Source organism: Trichechus manatus, unplaced genomic scaffold (assembly GCF_000243295.1).
Source record: "Trichechus manatus latirostris isolate Lorelei unplaced genomic scaffold, TriManLat1.0 scaffold00044, whole genome shotgun sequence".
NCBI lineage: Eukaryota > Metazoa > Chordata > Mammalia > Sirenia > Trichechidae > Trichechus > Trichechus manatus.
In genome coordinates this window covers 2,790,688-2,803,810 of record NW_004443980.1, presented here as the reverse complement: position 1 = coordinate 2,803,810, position 13,123 = coordinate 2,790,688, and positions in this window count along the sequence as shown.

Here is a 13,123-nt window from a genome sequence, read left to right as displayed (position 1 = left end):
TTCAAGGGAGGACCGAAAAAGAGTCCAATTAGATAGCATTCACTTTAAGATTATTACTTAATTATACCACCTCCAGAATAACATAACCCAAGTGTAGCCTCCAGACTTTGATTGGAAGTCTCTTTGAAAAATTACTAAGAATTAATTTTAAACTCAGATTCTTTCCAGAGTAGGTCCTTAATGCTGGGGTTTCAGGCCAACTTCCTGTTATAGTTCCCTTCACATGACTTGTTTTTGGTTGTCAGCACCTTTTCCCCTGCCAAACTGAAAATGATCTAGTTATCCTGCTTGTGTTGGTAGAATGTGGATCTTCTTAGCTTGTTTGTACACACTCAGCTGGGAAAGGCCATGCCGTTTTCTCTACTGCCTCTCCATGTGACAGAGGGCAAGAGAACCCATAGCTTCCATACGCTTTACCTGACAAAACGTCTTTAGCTGGCTAGAGGTTGTCTGTTTAAAATGTAGTCCTTGTCCATTATATTCACTAACAAAAATTATCTATACCCTCACTTCTTTCCTAACAACTTACTAAGTGAAAGCAAGAAATTTATATAAAATTAAACGCCTAGAACTTTTTTGGTCACTAAATCGTCTTGAACACCTATAGTTTGAATGTACATTACTCAGCAATGTGGGTAATACCACATTGTACAAACTGGGAGAGATGAGACATGTATACTAACAACTATAATTCCAAGCAGTATATAACAAAGACCCTACAGAACAATATATACAATAAGTGTTAACAAAATGATACTTTCTGGCCACGGGAGGCTTTTAAAGAAAGTTGCATTTGTGTTGTGAATTAAGGGGTGGATGGGAAATATCAATGGGCAGACACATTTATGTTCTACTGGATTTCTTTATGTTGTGCTTTCATTTTCATTTAACTTAAGTATTTTTTTATTTCTCTCTTGATTTTCTTGATCCATTGATTGTTTAGTAGTCTGTTATTTAATTTCTACATAGTTGCATATTTTTCCAGTTTTTCTTTTGTTATTAATTTCCAATTTCACTCCATAGTGGTTAAAAAATATATACTTTGTATGATTTCAGTCTTTTTAAAATTTCCCTCCTCAATTCCTCCATTACAGCCTTTTTTTTTGTATTCAGTTGACTTTTTTCGTTGTGTACCATTTTGATTCCCTTCTTCTTTCCTTTTCTGCATAATTTTTAGTTTTTTTTTTTTTTTTTAGTAGTTACCTTGGGGATTACAATTAATGTCTTAATCTTGTAACAACCTAATTTGAATAATAACTTAGTTTCAATAGTACTCAAACTGTACATCTCCATTCCTTCTTCTTTATAATGTTATTGTAACAGATTGTATCTTAATACATTGTGTGCCCATTAACATTATAATTATTGTTTTATGTATTTGCCTTTTAAATCATATAGGAACAATAGAGCAGTTACAAATAAAAAATATAACAATGCTTGCTGTTGTATTTGCCTATGTAGTTACATTTACCAGCGCTCTTTATTTCTTCATATGGCTTTGAGTTACTGTCTAGTGTCCTTTCATTTCAGCCTAAAGGACTCCCTTTAACATTTATTGTACAGCAAGTCTAGTGGTAACAAATTCTCTTAACTTTTGTTTATCTGGGAATGTCTTAATTTGCAGCATAGTTCACCAGATATAGAATTATTGGTTGAAAGTTTTTCTCTTTCCGTGTTTTAAATATGTTGTTACATTGCCTTCTGGCCTCCATAGTTTCTACTAAGAAATCAGCCATTAATCTTATTGAAGCGCCTTTGTTCATGATAAGTCTTTCCTCTCTTGCTGCCTGTACGATTCTTTCTTTGTCTTTGTCCTTCAATAATTTGACTATAATGTGTCTCAGTGTGGATCTCTTTGAGTTTATCTTGCTTTGAGTTCATTAAGTTTCTTGAATGTGTAGATTCACATGTTTTATCAGATTTGCAAAGTTTTCAACCATTATTTCTTCAAATTTTTTTTCTGCAACTTTCTCTCTCCTCCTTCTGTAATTCCCTAATGCATGTGTTAGTCCACTTGCTGGTGCTCCACAGGCCATTAACATTCTATCAAAAAAAATTTTTTTTTTCATTTTTTTCTTTCTACTCCTCAGACTCGATGATTTCAATTGTCCTATCTTCAAGTTTGATAATTCTGTTTTCTACCTACTCAAATCTTCTGTTCAACCCTTTTATTGTACTTTTCAGTTCTTATACTTTTTAGCTCCAGAATTTCTGTTTGGTTCCTTTATATGATATCTATCTCTTTATGATACTCATATTATACCTTTTTCTTGATTCAGAGTTTGCTTGGTTGCTATAAACCTTTGACTATTTTCCAGAGTTCTGAACAATGAAGAAGATGACCCCAAGAGTGAGTTAAAAAAATCCTTCATACTGATTCTTAACTATTATTAACTTATTCCAAACCCTAAACTCTTCACAGATCTCCATTAAAACTGTTCCTGTTACTCCTTGCTGTTTCTTTTAACTTAAATATAAAATCCCTTTCGGGAGCATTTGTAGAACTCTGAAAAGAACGGCCCTTAAATCAATGATCATGTAATGAGTACTTCCTTAGCATCTGGTACTGTGCTAGCTTCTATATGTACATTATCTACTTATCCTCACACTCTCCCCATGAGACAGGCACAATTACTACTCCTCTTTTACCAATGTGAAGAGACTTTCCTTGGCTATACACCTAATATATGACACAATTTAAGGGCACATCTTTTCAAAGGGAAGTGGAACAGAATGGTAGCTAAGAGCTTCAATGCTGGGGTCAGATAAGATGGCTCTTGTATTCCCATTATGTGACCATCAGCAAGTTGTTAACTTCTTTGGACTTTGATTTCCTTATCTGTAAAATGGGATAGACGTATCTATCTTGTAGGTTTATTGTAGCTATTATGAGAATAATAACTATAGAAGTGGAGGATGATAAATGCTCAATAAGTCACCACTATTAATGAGTGAATTAATTAATCAAATGAGCTGCTATGAGAGTGTTCTGTTTTTAATTCTATATAGGCTTTTTATAAATTAAAACTCTTGTTGTTATATATTATTTCATAAAAAAAAATGTATGTCCATTGTAGAAATATTAGGAAATCAAGAAGCAAAAAGGAAAAAAAATCACCTTAAATTCTACAACCAAGAGAACTTATTAAAATTTTGTTTTCTATCCTCTTTGTGTTTTTTCTACACACATACACAAACATATGTTGTATAAAGTAGGACCCTGTAATTATTGTTTTTTAATTGCCCTTTCATTCAGTAATGTTAATATTTTCTATTTTGCTACAGTATTGCTTTTATGCTTGCAAACAGATACTTATGGTCATAGCAATACCATAAGTAATATCATTAAAGATAAATCAGGCCCTTGCCACAGGGTCATGTATGATTCAAAAACTTACTATTTTATATAGATAATTTGTTTTTATGTGGGCAAGGCTTATTTTCATCTTAACAAAGAGTGAAGTTAGGGCAATTAAGGAGGAAGTGGCTTGCCTGGAGGAAGTCCGTCAGAGACATTCTCCTGGCATAGTCATGAGGCTCAGAAGTTGAGCTTGTTGAGAGACACAAAAGAGGCCTAGGTGGGAAGCTCTGGGGATGCTTGTGCTCCAAGGGGGGAGCTAATGTTGAATGGAGTGCTAGAGCTAGGACAGAATGGAACCCTAGATATACTTTGTGCCCAGGTTGGGCTGCTCATATGTGACTATTGTCACATAGAGCCCTTTGTCTTTAATGGGTCTTTATTAGTCCCTTTTTGTGAGGTACAGTCTATTGTTCTGGAAGGCATGGATTACAATGTGCTCATCTCAGTATTCCTAGTGTCCATCACAGTGACTGGTCCATAGTAAAGATTGTTGAAATGATGGGAGGAAGGGGTTTCATTCACAATGATTAGGCCCTTTCTCTTCCAATATGGAACCAAGAAAGCCCAACAGAACTAGTTCATTTAATTTATATAGAATGAAGCTCCAGCCTAAGTATACCAAACTGGAACTGGCCTGGGAATCGGGGGAGTTTAGGCAGTCTGAGGGATTTCATAACATCTCTAGAGAACTATTTTTAAATCTTTTTGGCAAAACTTTCTCTTTTCTTTGTTTAGTACCTCCCCCTAATTTAAACTCATGTGACTTTTGAGGGAAATTTAATTTAAAAAATATTTTTTCCTAGCTAAATGGAAGCAGGTGCTATTCAGAGAGGAAAGAAAACCATTGAAAATAAGTTTTGCTTGCTTGCTATCCCTGTTTCCCAGTAGGATAACTGAAATGCAACCTGTAGCTAGATAGTTTTCTGTGAGGCTTCTCCCCTGATATGTCTACACCAGAACCTTGATCAAAGATCCTTTCCCGCAATTATGGACCATATCATTTCCAGACTTCCTCCTTTAGAACAAAGATGTTTGCCTATTAGTCATTCCAAACCAAACCAAACCTGCTGTCATTGAGTCGATTCCAACTCATAGTGACCCTATAGGACAGAGCATAACTGCCCCATAGGGTTTCCAAGGCTGTAATCTTTACAGAAGCAGATTGCCACATCTTTCTCCTGTGGAGTGATTGGTGGGTTTGAACTGCCAATCTTTCAGTTAACAGCTGAGTCCTTAACCAGTGCACCATCAGGGCTGCTTCTATTAGTCATTAAACCTAAAACCAAACCCACTGCCATCGGGTCGATTCCAACTCATAGCGACTCTATACAACAGAGTAGAACTGCCCAATAGGGTTTGCAAGGCGTGTCTGTGGATTTGAACTGCTGACCTTTTGGTTAACAGCCGAGCTCTTAACCACTGTACCACTAGGGCTCCAAATCATGTGCAAAACGACAAATAGGCCAGAATAGTCTAATGCATAGAGACAGAAGTTTATTAAATGGTGGAAACCCTCAATGAGATGGATTGACACAATAGTCACAACAAAGAACTCAAACATACCAATGATCATGAAGACGGTACAGGACTAGGTAATGTTTTGTTCTGTTACGCATAAGGTCACCATGAATCAGAGCTGAGTCTGTGACAAATAAGAATAACAGCAACAACACCAACCAGGGACTGGGGAGGAGGGGATGGGGAGTTAAAAAATAAAAAGCTTCTGCCCAGCACCAGCACTGGGGCCTAGAATGCTACACTTGGCCTATGTTATTACCTTACCTGCTGTGTTCTTTCGGTGGACTCTCCAAATTCAAACACTGAAGCCACTTTTTCCACGTATGATTTTGTAGCCAAAACTTCTTCATGTGTGGGAATAAAGTCCAAAGGTAAATAACTCTCAGAAATTTCACAGTGACCTCAAGGCTGAAATGATGTTGCTTATTGTGCTAAGCATCTTTTTAGAACCTGTCACTATACTGTAGCTCCACAAGGGCAAGGACCATGTGTTTGTGTCTTTCTACATCTCTTGTATCTGACATATAATGCCACTTGAATAGAAATTCGTTCACTGTCTGATGGAGAGTTGGCATTCAGAGTCATGACAGAAGGTGCTAAAATACAGCAAACACAGCATTATTATGGTGAGACTGAAAGCAGAGACACTATTGTAAAATCCATACAAATATCAATAACACTACAGCAACTCTCCTTGCAGAGAGGAGGCTATTTTGATTAGGTATTTATTAACGCAGTGTCGCTGGGTGGCATAGACGGTTAAAGTACTTGGCTTTAAGTACTTTAAATACAAAAGGTTGGAGGCTTGAGTCCACCCAGAGTTGCCTCAGAAGAAAGGACTGGTGATCTACATCTGAAAAATTAGCCATTGAAAACCCTGTGGAGCACAGTTCTACTCTGGCACAAATGAGGTCGCCATGAGTCAGAATTGACTCAACAGCAACTGGTTTATTTATTAACACATCAATAATTTCTAGCCCATTCTCTTAGTAAAGCCCTTGGTGAGCCAGGAAGGATTCAGTGAGTCTCAGGAGAAATAATCTGACTACCTCATTCAGAAGAGAAGACCTGAAGAAACCTGAGTTTGCCTAATTACCCTGTATTGGCTTGTAGGTATGGTATATTATAGAGGGGCAAAATGAGTTCAGACCACCAGTGGAAGGAAAACAAACCAGTGTTCCCTGGGTTTCCCAAGAAGAAGAACAGTAATTTATCTTAAATTTTAATGGAGGAATGCACCACAGGGATAGTTTCCTTGTCTTGGTGGTAACCTCCCCTCATCAGCAACCTAATGTAAACAGCTCTGCCAACTCAGTGCCATCTATTTGAACAACCAAACCCATCAGCTACCTTTATTGCCCCACCCACGTTTTCACATATGCCTCTCAGCAGTCTTGGTTAGGGAGGAAAAGGGATTGCGAAGAGGAGCTTTGTAGCGATGACTTGTGTGGCAGGCATATAGGTTGTCTCCCAACATCCATTTCAACCTCCTACTAGTGTGCATTCCTGTACTGCATGGGCTAAAAAAGCTAAAAACTGTATTTCCCAGACACTTTGTAGCCGGAGATGTGGATGTGATTTAGATGCACTCATTTCCAAAGCAGAAGTGAGGCACGCTTCTATTGGCCAGCATGACCGTGTGGCTTTTCTGAAGCAGTGCTAGCAAAGGCCCCAGTGTCTGCTACTAGTGTCATGGGTGCTGAGAGGCAGGGTGCAGGGCACCCACATTCCTGGGGAAGATCATCTTAGGCCTGGTGGAGCCAGCAGTAAGGTTGATTCTTTGCTGACAATGGCAGCTTCCTGCTCACAGTGGCTTGCTGATCCCGGAGGCTTCTTCATCACAGTGGTGGTGGTGTGTTTTCTAGCACATCTTTCTGGTCATCAGGTGACAAACTTGGTGGCCTGGTTCTGTTTTGTGGCTTGGGAGTTGTTCCTAGAATGACCTAGAGTTTGTTTCTTTAGCCCTTCCAATGCCAGCCATTTAGTACACTGTACATAAACCCCTTTCTGCTGAAACTAGCCAGATTGAATTCTCTTCTCTGCAAAGGAACCCCGACCACTCCAGCTTGTGGCCGAGGGGCTGAACCACACCTTCTGAGCTCAGCCCTCCTGGTTGCTATTGCCTTGGTTTCAGACAATTCTTTGTAAAACCACTTCTGTGTTACTTTTTGTTCCTAAATTCCAAACTATTGTGTGTTTGGCCACTGTATTCTAGTAAGTGGTAAGCAATTAGAAATCCAGGATTAGGGGTTTTATTATGCTTAATAAAATGTTGAATCTGTTACATATTAAATTCTAGTATGTTTAGAAAAGTGTCGAGCCTACTAACTTAATTTTCTTTCCAGGGCCTGGGTTTAGGATTGCCTTGTCTGTTACCCAGTAGCCTTTGCTCCTGGGTGTCTCAGAAACCTCCGAATGACATAATATAAAATCAATACCAATAACCACCATAATAAAGCATTATACTTATGTCCTCTTTTATGGTTTAAAAAAAAAAATATCCCTTATGTTGGAGGTAAGGAAGGCATTAGGAGGAAATCTGAGTTTCAGAGAAGTAGGATAATTTGTTGACAATTGTGAAATTACTAAGTAGCCGACTCAGGCCTCCACCAGGTCCTAAAAGCTTACCTTTGACAAGAAGAACAACTGCCTGATTTAACAGGTTTTCTCCAACAACTGTAGTCCCTGCCTGAGTGGTACAAATGATTTATGTGCTCGGCTGCTAAACCAAAAAGTTGGTGGTTTGAGTCCACCCAGAGGTTCCTTGAAGAAAAGCCTGGCAGGCTGCTTCTAAAAATTCAGCCATTAAAAACCGTACGGAGGGGGAGGGTGATGGGAAATCACTGTGAGAAGTAGTGAATTTTTGTCTGTGGTGATGGAAGAGTTGGCATCAACTAAGGGTAAGGGTTATACAACTTGACTAATGTAGTATAATCCTGTTATCACTAAGCCGTACACCAGAAAAAAAAGAGCAAAATGGCAGATAAAGTGTTTTATATCATTTTACAACTACAACAGTAGCAAAAAAAAAAAAAAAAAACAAAAATGGTGGGGGCTGGGAGGGCTGTGCCTGTTGGTACTACTTAGGTACAACTAAACACTTCATGGGATTGGTTTTCTTGGTTCAAAGGTTTAGGGTCATGGCTTCGTGGGTCTATCCAGTCAATTGTCCTAATGTTGTTTTTAGGGTTTCTATTCTACCTCCTAGTTCAGTGACTAGCACCTGGGGTCTTAAAAGCTTGCGAGCAGCCACCCAAGATACAACAATTGGTCTCTATTAACCTGGAGCAGCAGAGGAAGGAGACCCAGGAATTAGAGAAGGAAATGAACCTCAAGCTTAACTGATTGCATGAACTACTACCTCCTTTTCCATGAGACCAGAAGAAATGGATGGTGCTGGGCTACCATTACTGAACGTTTTGATCAAGGATACAATAGATGGACCCTGATCAAAATAAGGAATATCAGGGAACAGAACTTCAAATTCATATAGAAACCAAATTTACTGAATCTATTGCCTGGAACCAAAACTTTAAACCTTGAATCAAAACTATCCCATGAAACCATGGTTAAACTACAGTTTAGTTCAATTAATAAAAATGTTTGCCTTAAGAATTGCATTCTTATAAACAATTATCTATGTGAGTTTAAACTGACAACAGTTAATCTAAAGCACGAACGAGAACTTTAAGGGGCAGAGAGCCTAAATTAATGGTGATGAAACCATATGGGCAGATAGTGAGAATGGTGACACAGAAGTATATAACCAGTGTCATTGAACTATACATGTAGAAATTGTTAATGGATATATGTTTGGTTGTGTATATTGCCAGCAAAAATAAAACAAAACAAAAACCCTATGGAACACAGTTCTACTCTGACACACATGGGGTCACCATGAGTCAGAATCAACTGGATGGCAACTGTTATTTTTTGTTTGTTCGCTCCAATAATCAGCAAGAGCAGCCTGAGGTATCTAATGGAGCAAGTTCCCCTTTTAAAAAATTTAACTCAGAGGTTTATTAGATAGTGCAAAAAGTAGCTAATGCCTTTAGAGATACCAGTGTTTTTGCAAAGGCTGGTGGCATTGATAGGATAGGAGCTGTGGGGAGAAAGGAGAGACAGGATTCGTGCTGAATTGAGTCTTTGCAGCATCTGAGGGCCAGCAGAAGAGGAGTGTGTAGGGTGACTGTGAGGAAGGAGACCAGACTAACTGCTGGGCTTAGTACCTCAGTTAACACTTGTTTTTTTTTTTTTTCCTTTGTTCCTGCTATTAATTTCTATTATTAAAGAGCCCTTCAAAAGAATGTTGTGGGAATGAAGCATTCTTTTCCACCAGGTATCTCCTCGGGCTCTCTGGCTAAGACTTTCCTAGACTCTGTTTTAGCTTTTTTGGTACACGAGGAGGTTTCCTTTTGCCGTGGAAGGTTTTCCATGTAGCCAGACTTTTCGTGGCCCTATCTGCAATGTGCTTTAAAGCTTTTTCTGAAAGTGAAATTTATTTAAAGGAAAAGCTGTTTCCTACTAGTTGGAACAGCACCTAGAAATGTGATTCATGCAGCTGGTGCCCAGAGCTCTGATAGCATGCCACAGAGTCAGTCCAGAGATGTCCACTTTTATCTCAATGCAGAGCTGTCTTCAGGGCCCTGCCCTAGGAACGTGAGTATTTCCAGTGTCTTCTGTTGTTTGGCTTCCATTAGAAGGATAAAGCAACTGACTGATAATAGTAACTAAAGCAAGTTGGCATGTTGTGAACTACCGCCACAGGAGGTAAGTTGATGATTGGGAGGGTGAGGGTGAGGTTAACTCTCCCTGCTCCAGCATCTTGCCTCAGAAACCACTGTCCACTGAGTGTCAGGAACCAGGACTGGAAAGAGACTATGCCCATAGCCTTGGTGGTATTAGCTTGCCATTGAGTCACCTCCGGCTCATGGTGCCCTGATGTACAACAGAACGAAATGTTACCTCATCTTGCATCGTCCTCATGATGGCCAGCGTGACCGAGTTCATCTCTGTGGCTATTGTGCCATTCCATCTCACTGAAGATCTCCCTCGCCCTCGCTGGCTAACACGAAGCCCTTCTGCAGCAATTTAATTCCTCCTGACGATATGTCCGAAGCAAGTGAGTCACACAAGGTTCTGTTGTGATCCATAAGGTTATCATTGGCTGATTTTCAGAAGTAGATCACCAGGTCTTTCTTCCTACTCTGGAAGCTCCACTGAAACCTGTCCACCATGGGTGTCCCGCTGATATTTGAAATTCCAGTAGCATAGCTTCCAGCATCACAGCAACATGCAAACCATCACAGTACCACGAACTGACAGACAGGTGGTGGCCCATAGTCTTACAGAGTGCAAATAAGATGGGCTTTGCCTACAAACAGACCTGGGCTTGAGTCAATTTACTAGCTATTTGATATTAGGCCAATTATTTAATCTCATGCAGCCTCAGTTTCCTCATTTGTAAAATAAAGATAATACTATTAAAGACCTGTTATGATGATTAGAAAGAAAACGTTTTCAAGACATAAACCACAGTGCCTGGCATATCGCAGGCCCACCCCAACAGGCAAATGACCATTCTCATTCTGATCATGGTGATTTGCTGGTTATTTCCTTAACCAGTAGGATCTAAGTTTCTCCTCAGGAGTCCCTTCTACTCAGATTTGTTCTTTCTTCCCTATTTCTGTTTTTTGTTAGGAGCATGAGGTTTTCATGTAGTGTTTCTATTTCTGCATCTCAAAACCACTGTATTTAAAAAAAAAAAAGTTTACCCTTATAATAGCCTTGCAAACAGGCAGCCAGGAGGGCTGCTGTCCTCATTGCCGAGTGGGAATAATGAGGTTAAGAGACACTAGGAAAAAAAAAGAAGAGTGACTAGAACAAGAGTCCTTACTCGGGGGTTTGTGGGCTTTAACTCTTGAAAATGAATCAAATTCATTGAAAAACTCCCTGAAAAAGAATTGGTGCGTTTTGATTGTGAGAAGGTATATATAACTTTCATCAGATTCTCAGAGAGGTCTAAAAAAAAAACCCCACTGCCATCAAGTCGATTCTGACTGATAGTGGCCTCATAGGTTTTTCAAGACTATAAATCTCTATGGAAGCAGACTGCCACATCTTTCTCCTGCTGAGCCGCTGGTGGTTTTGAACCACCGACCTTTCAGATAGCAGTTGATTGCTTTAACCACTGTACCACCAGAGGAGTCTGAACCCCCTAAAAAGCATAAGAATCACTGTGGTTAAAGACCTCCTAGACTAGAGGAGTATTGAGAGGAAGTTTACTTGTTTTCTGCATTCATGGAGGCAATATCATCGGGTGTGGTGGAGGTAGCACTTCTTTTTAAAATCCGGATTCTTAGGCCCTGGCTCAGACCTACCGAACCAAAGTCTGGAGAACTAGCTGTCTCATGTTTGACAGTGCACTGGTGTTGTAGTACAAGCCTGGCTTTGGAGTCAGCCCTCCAGTCATGCATCCACCACTTAGAGCTGTGGGAACTTGGGGACCTTACCGCTTCAGTTTTGTCACCTGAAAAATGGGGAGAGTAATTATGCCTTCCTTATATGTGTTTGTGAATGTTAAATAGGATAATGTTTGTATAGTTGCACAGTGTTCCACTAAGTGCTTAATATGATAAATATAGCAATAAATGTTAGCTGAACTGATAAGAATGGTTTTTATGAGTGTTATCATTATCAGTATTCTTAAGGTGGTAGGAACAAATTGAAGGCCCTGCATCTTTATGAGAAATTATTGGATTATGGCAATTGAGCATTTACTTTGGTTGTTTTTGTGAGTCATGTGGTTCACCACACAATATTTGTCAGTGATCAATCTTTAATTGTAAAGACTGATGAAATTAACAAATCAGTTATTGTATAGATGATGGGCAACTTCCTTTTCTTCTTTCTCTTTTTCCAAATTTTCTACCATGACCTAAAAGAAACAAACAAATAAAAAAAAAACACTATTATTTCAGAAAAATTATTTTACTATGCAGTTGACAGAGAAATAATTCATAGTTTATTAACTGTGACATTGTGGTAAATTTCTTTAGTTACTTGATCAGGGAGTTCACCCTCTACATTGCATTGTTTGAGGAAATTAGATTATATTTAAGTTACTTCAGGAACTGAAACACATTATCAGTAGAAAATCTGTTGGGGAGGCATGACATTATTGGTGTACGAATTAGAATTCTGGAGAATATTGCCTGGTGTTGGAATCGTTGCCTATCTTCAAGAAAACTGAACAATTGAGAGTGTTTTCCTGATAGAGCTTACCAAGTGACTGAGAAAATCTTACAAAATACTCTTACATATCTTTAGAAGAGTGAACTGTGCTTTTTCAGATATGTTAGGCTTTTTTTTTTTTTTTAAGATAAACAAAATTTTAAAAAAAGAACTGGCATATATTACATATTTTTGTTTTGAAGAATTGTATGCATGTGTGTGTACGCTGGTATATATACAGATATTTTCAACTGTAAGTGTGATGGAGCATGGATTGAAAAATCACACAGTTGCAATCAAGACCAGGAAATGGGGACCAAATGCAAAACAACGAACAAAATGCTAATAATGCAACTACTCAGAGTAGAGCCTTTGTATTCGTTTTGGTTACGAAATTTTTTAATAAATTGCCAGCGGGAGGAATGAGCGGCAAATTTCTTCAGTGATAATAAACTACTCAGGTAAGAAAAAAAGACATGCAGAAAAGGACAGCAAAATTCAAGAACATAAGCTACGAGGAAAAACATGATACTCAGATTCAGAGCAAGTTCGCATATCCCTAAGGAAACACAGCTGTGAGGATGGATTAAAAGTTTGTGGTACCTGGTCAGGAGAGAGAAAAGATAGTGAATTGGTACCACAGAAGAATATGCTGAGGAAAGGCTCAGTTTCTTTTTTCTCATTCATCTTTTCTTGGGTAATTGTTTTCAGGTTGCCCTTGGCACCTTGTCAATGATTGCTCTTGGCTGGATATAGCTGCAGCTTGAACTCATTCTCCAAATCATACTTCGGCACCGTGAGATTGTGCATGGCCTCCAGACACTGTTATAGCCCACTTCATTCCAGAGATAACTCAGCAATGTGATTGGGTGGGGGAGAAACACCTCGAGAGTGGCAGAGAGGAGTGTGGATAACTTTGGCCCAGGAGTTGGTAGGTCACTGTGGTCCAGCTGCACAAGCTGAGCAGAACCATTGTCTTCTCCAGTGACTTCTCATGCAGAGCTAGGAATT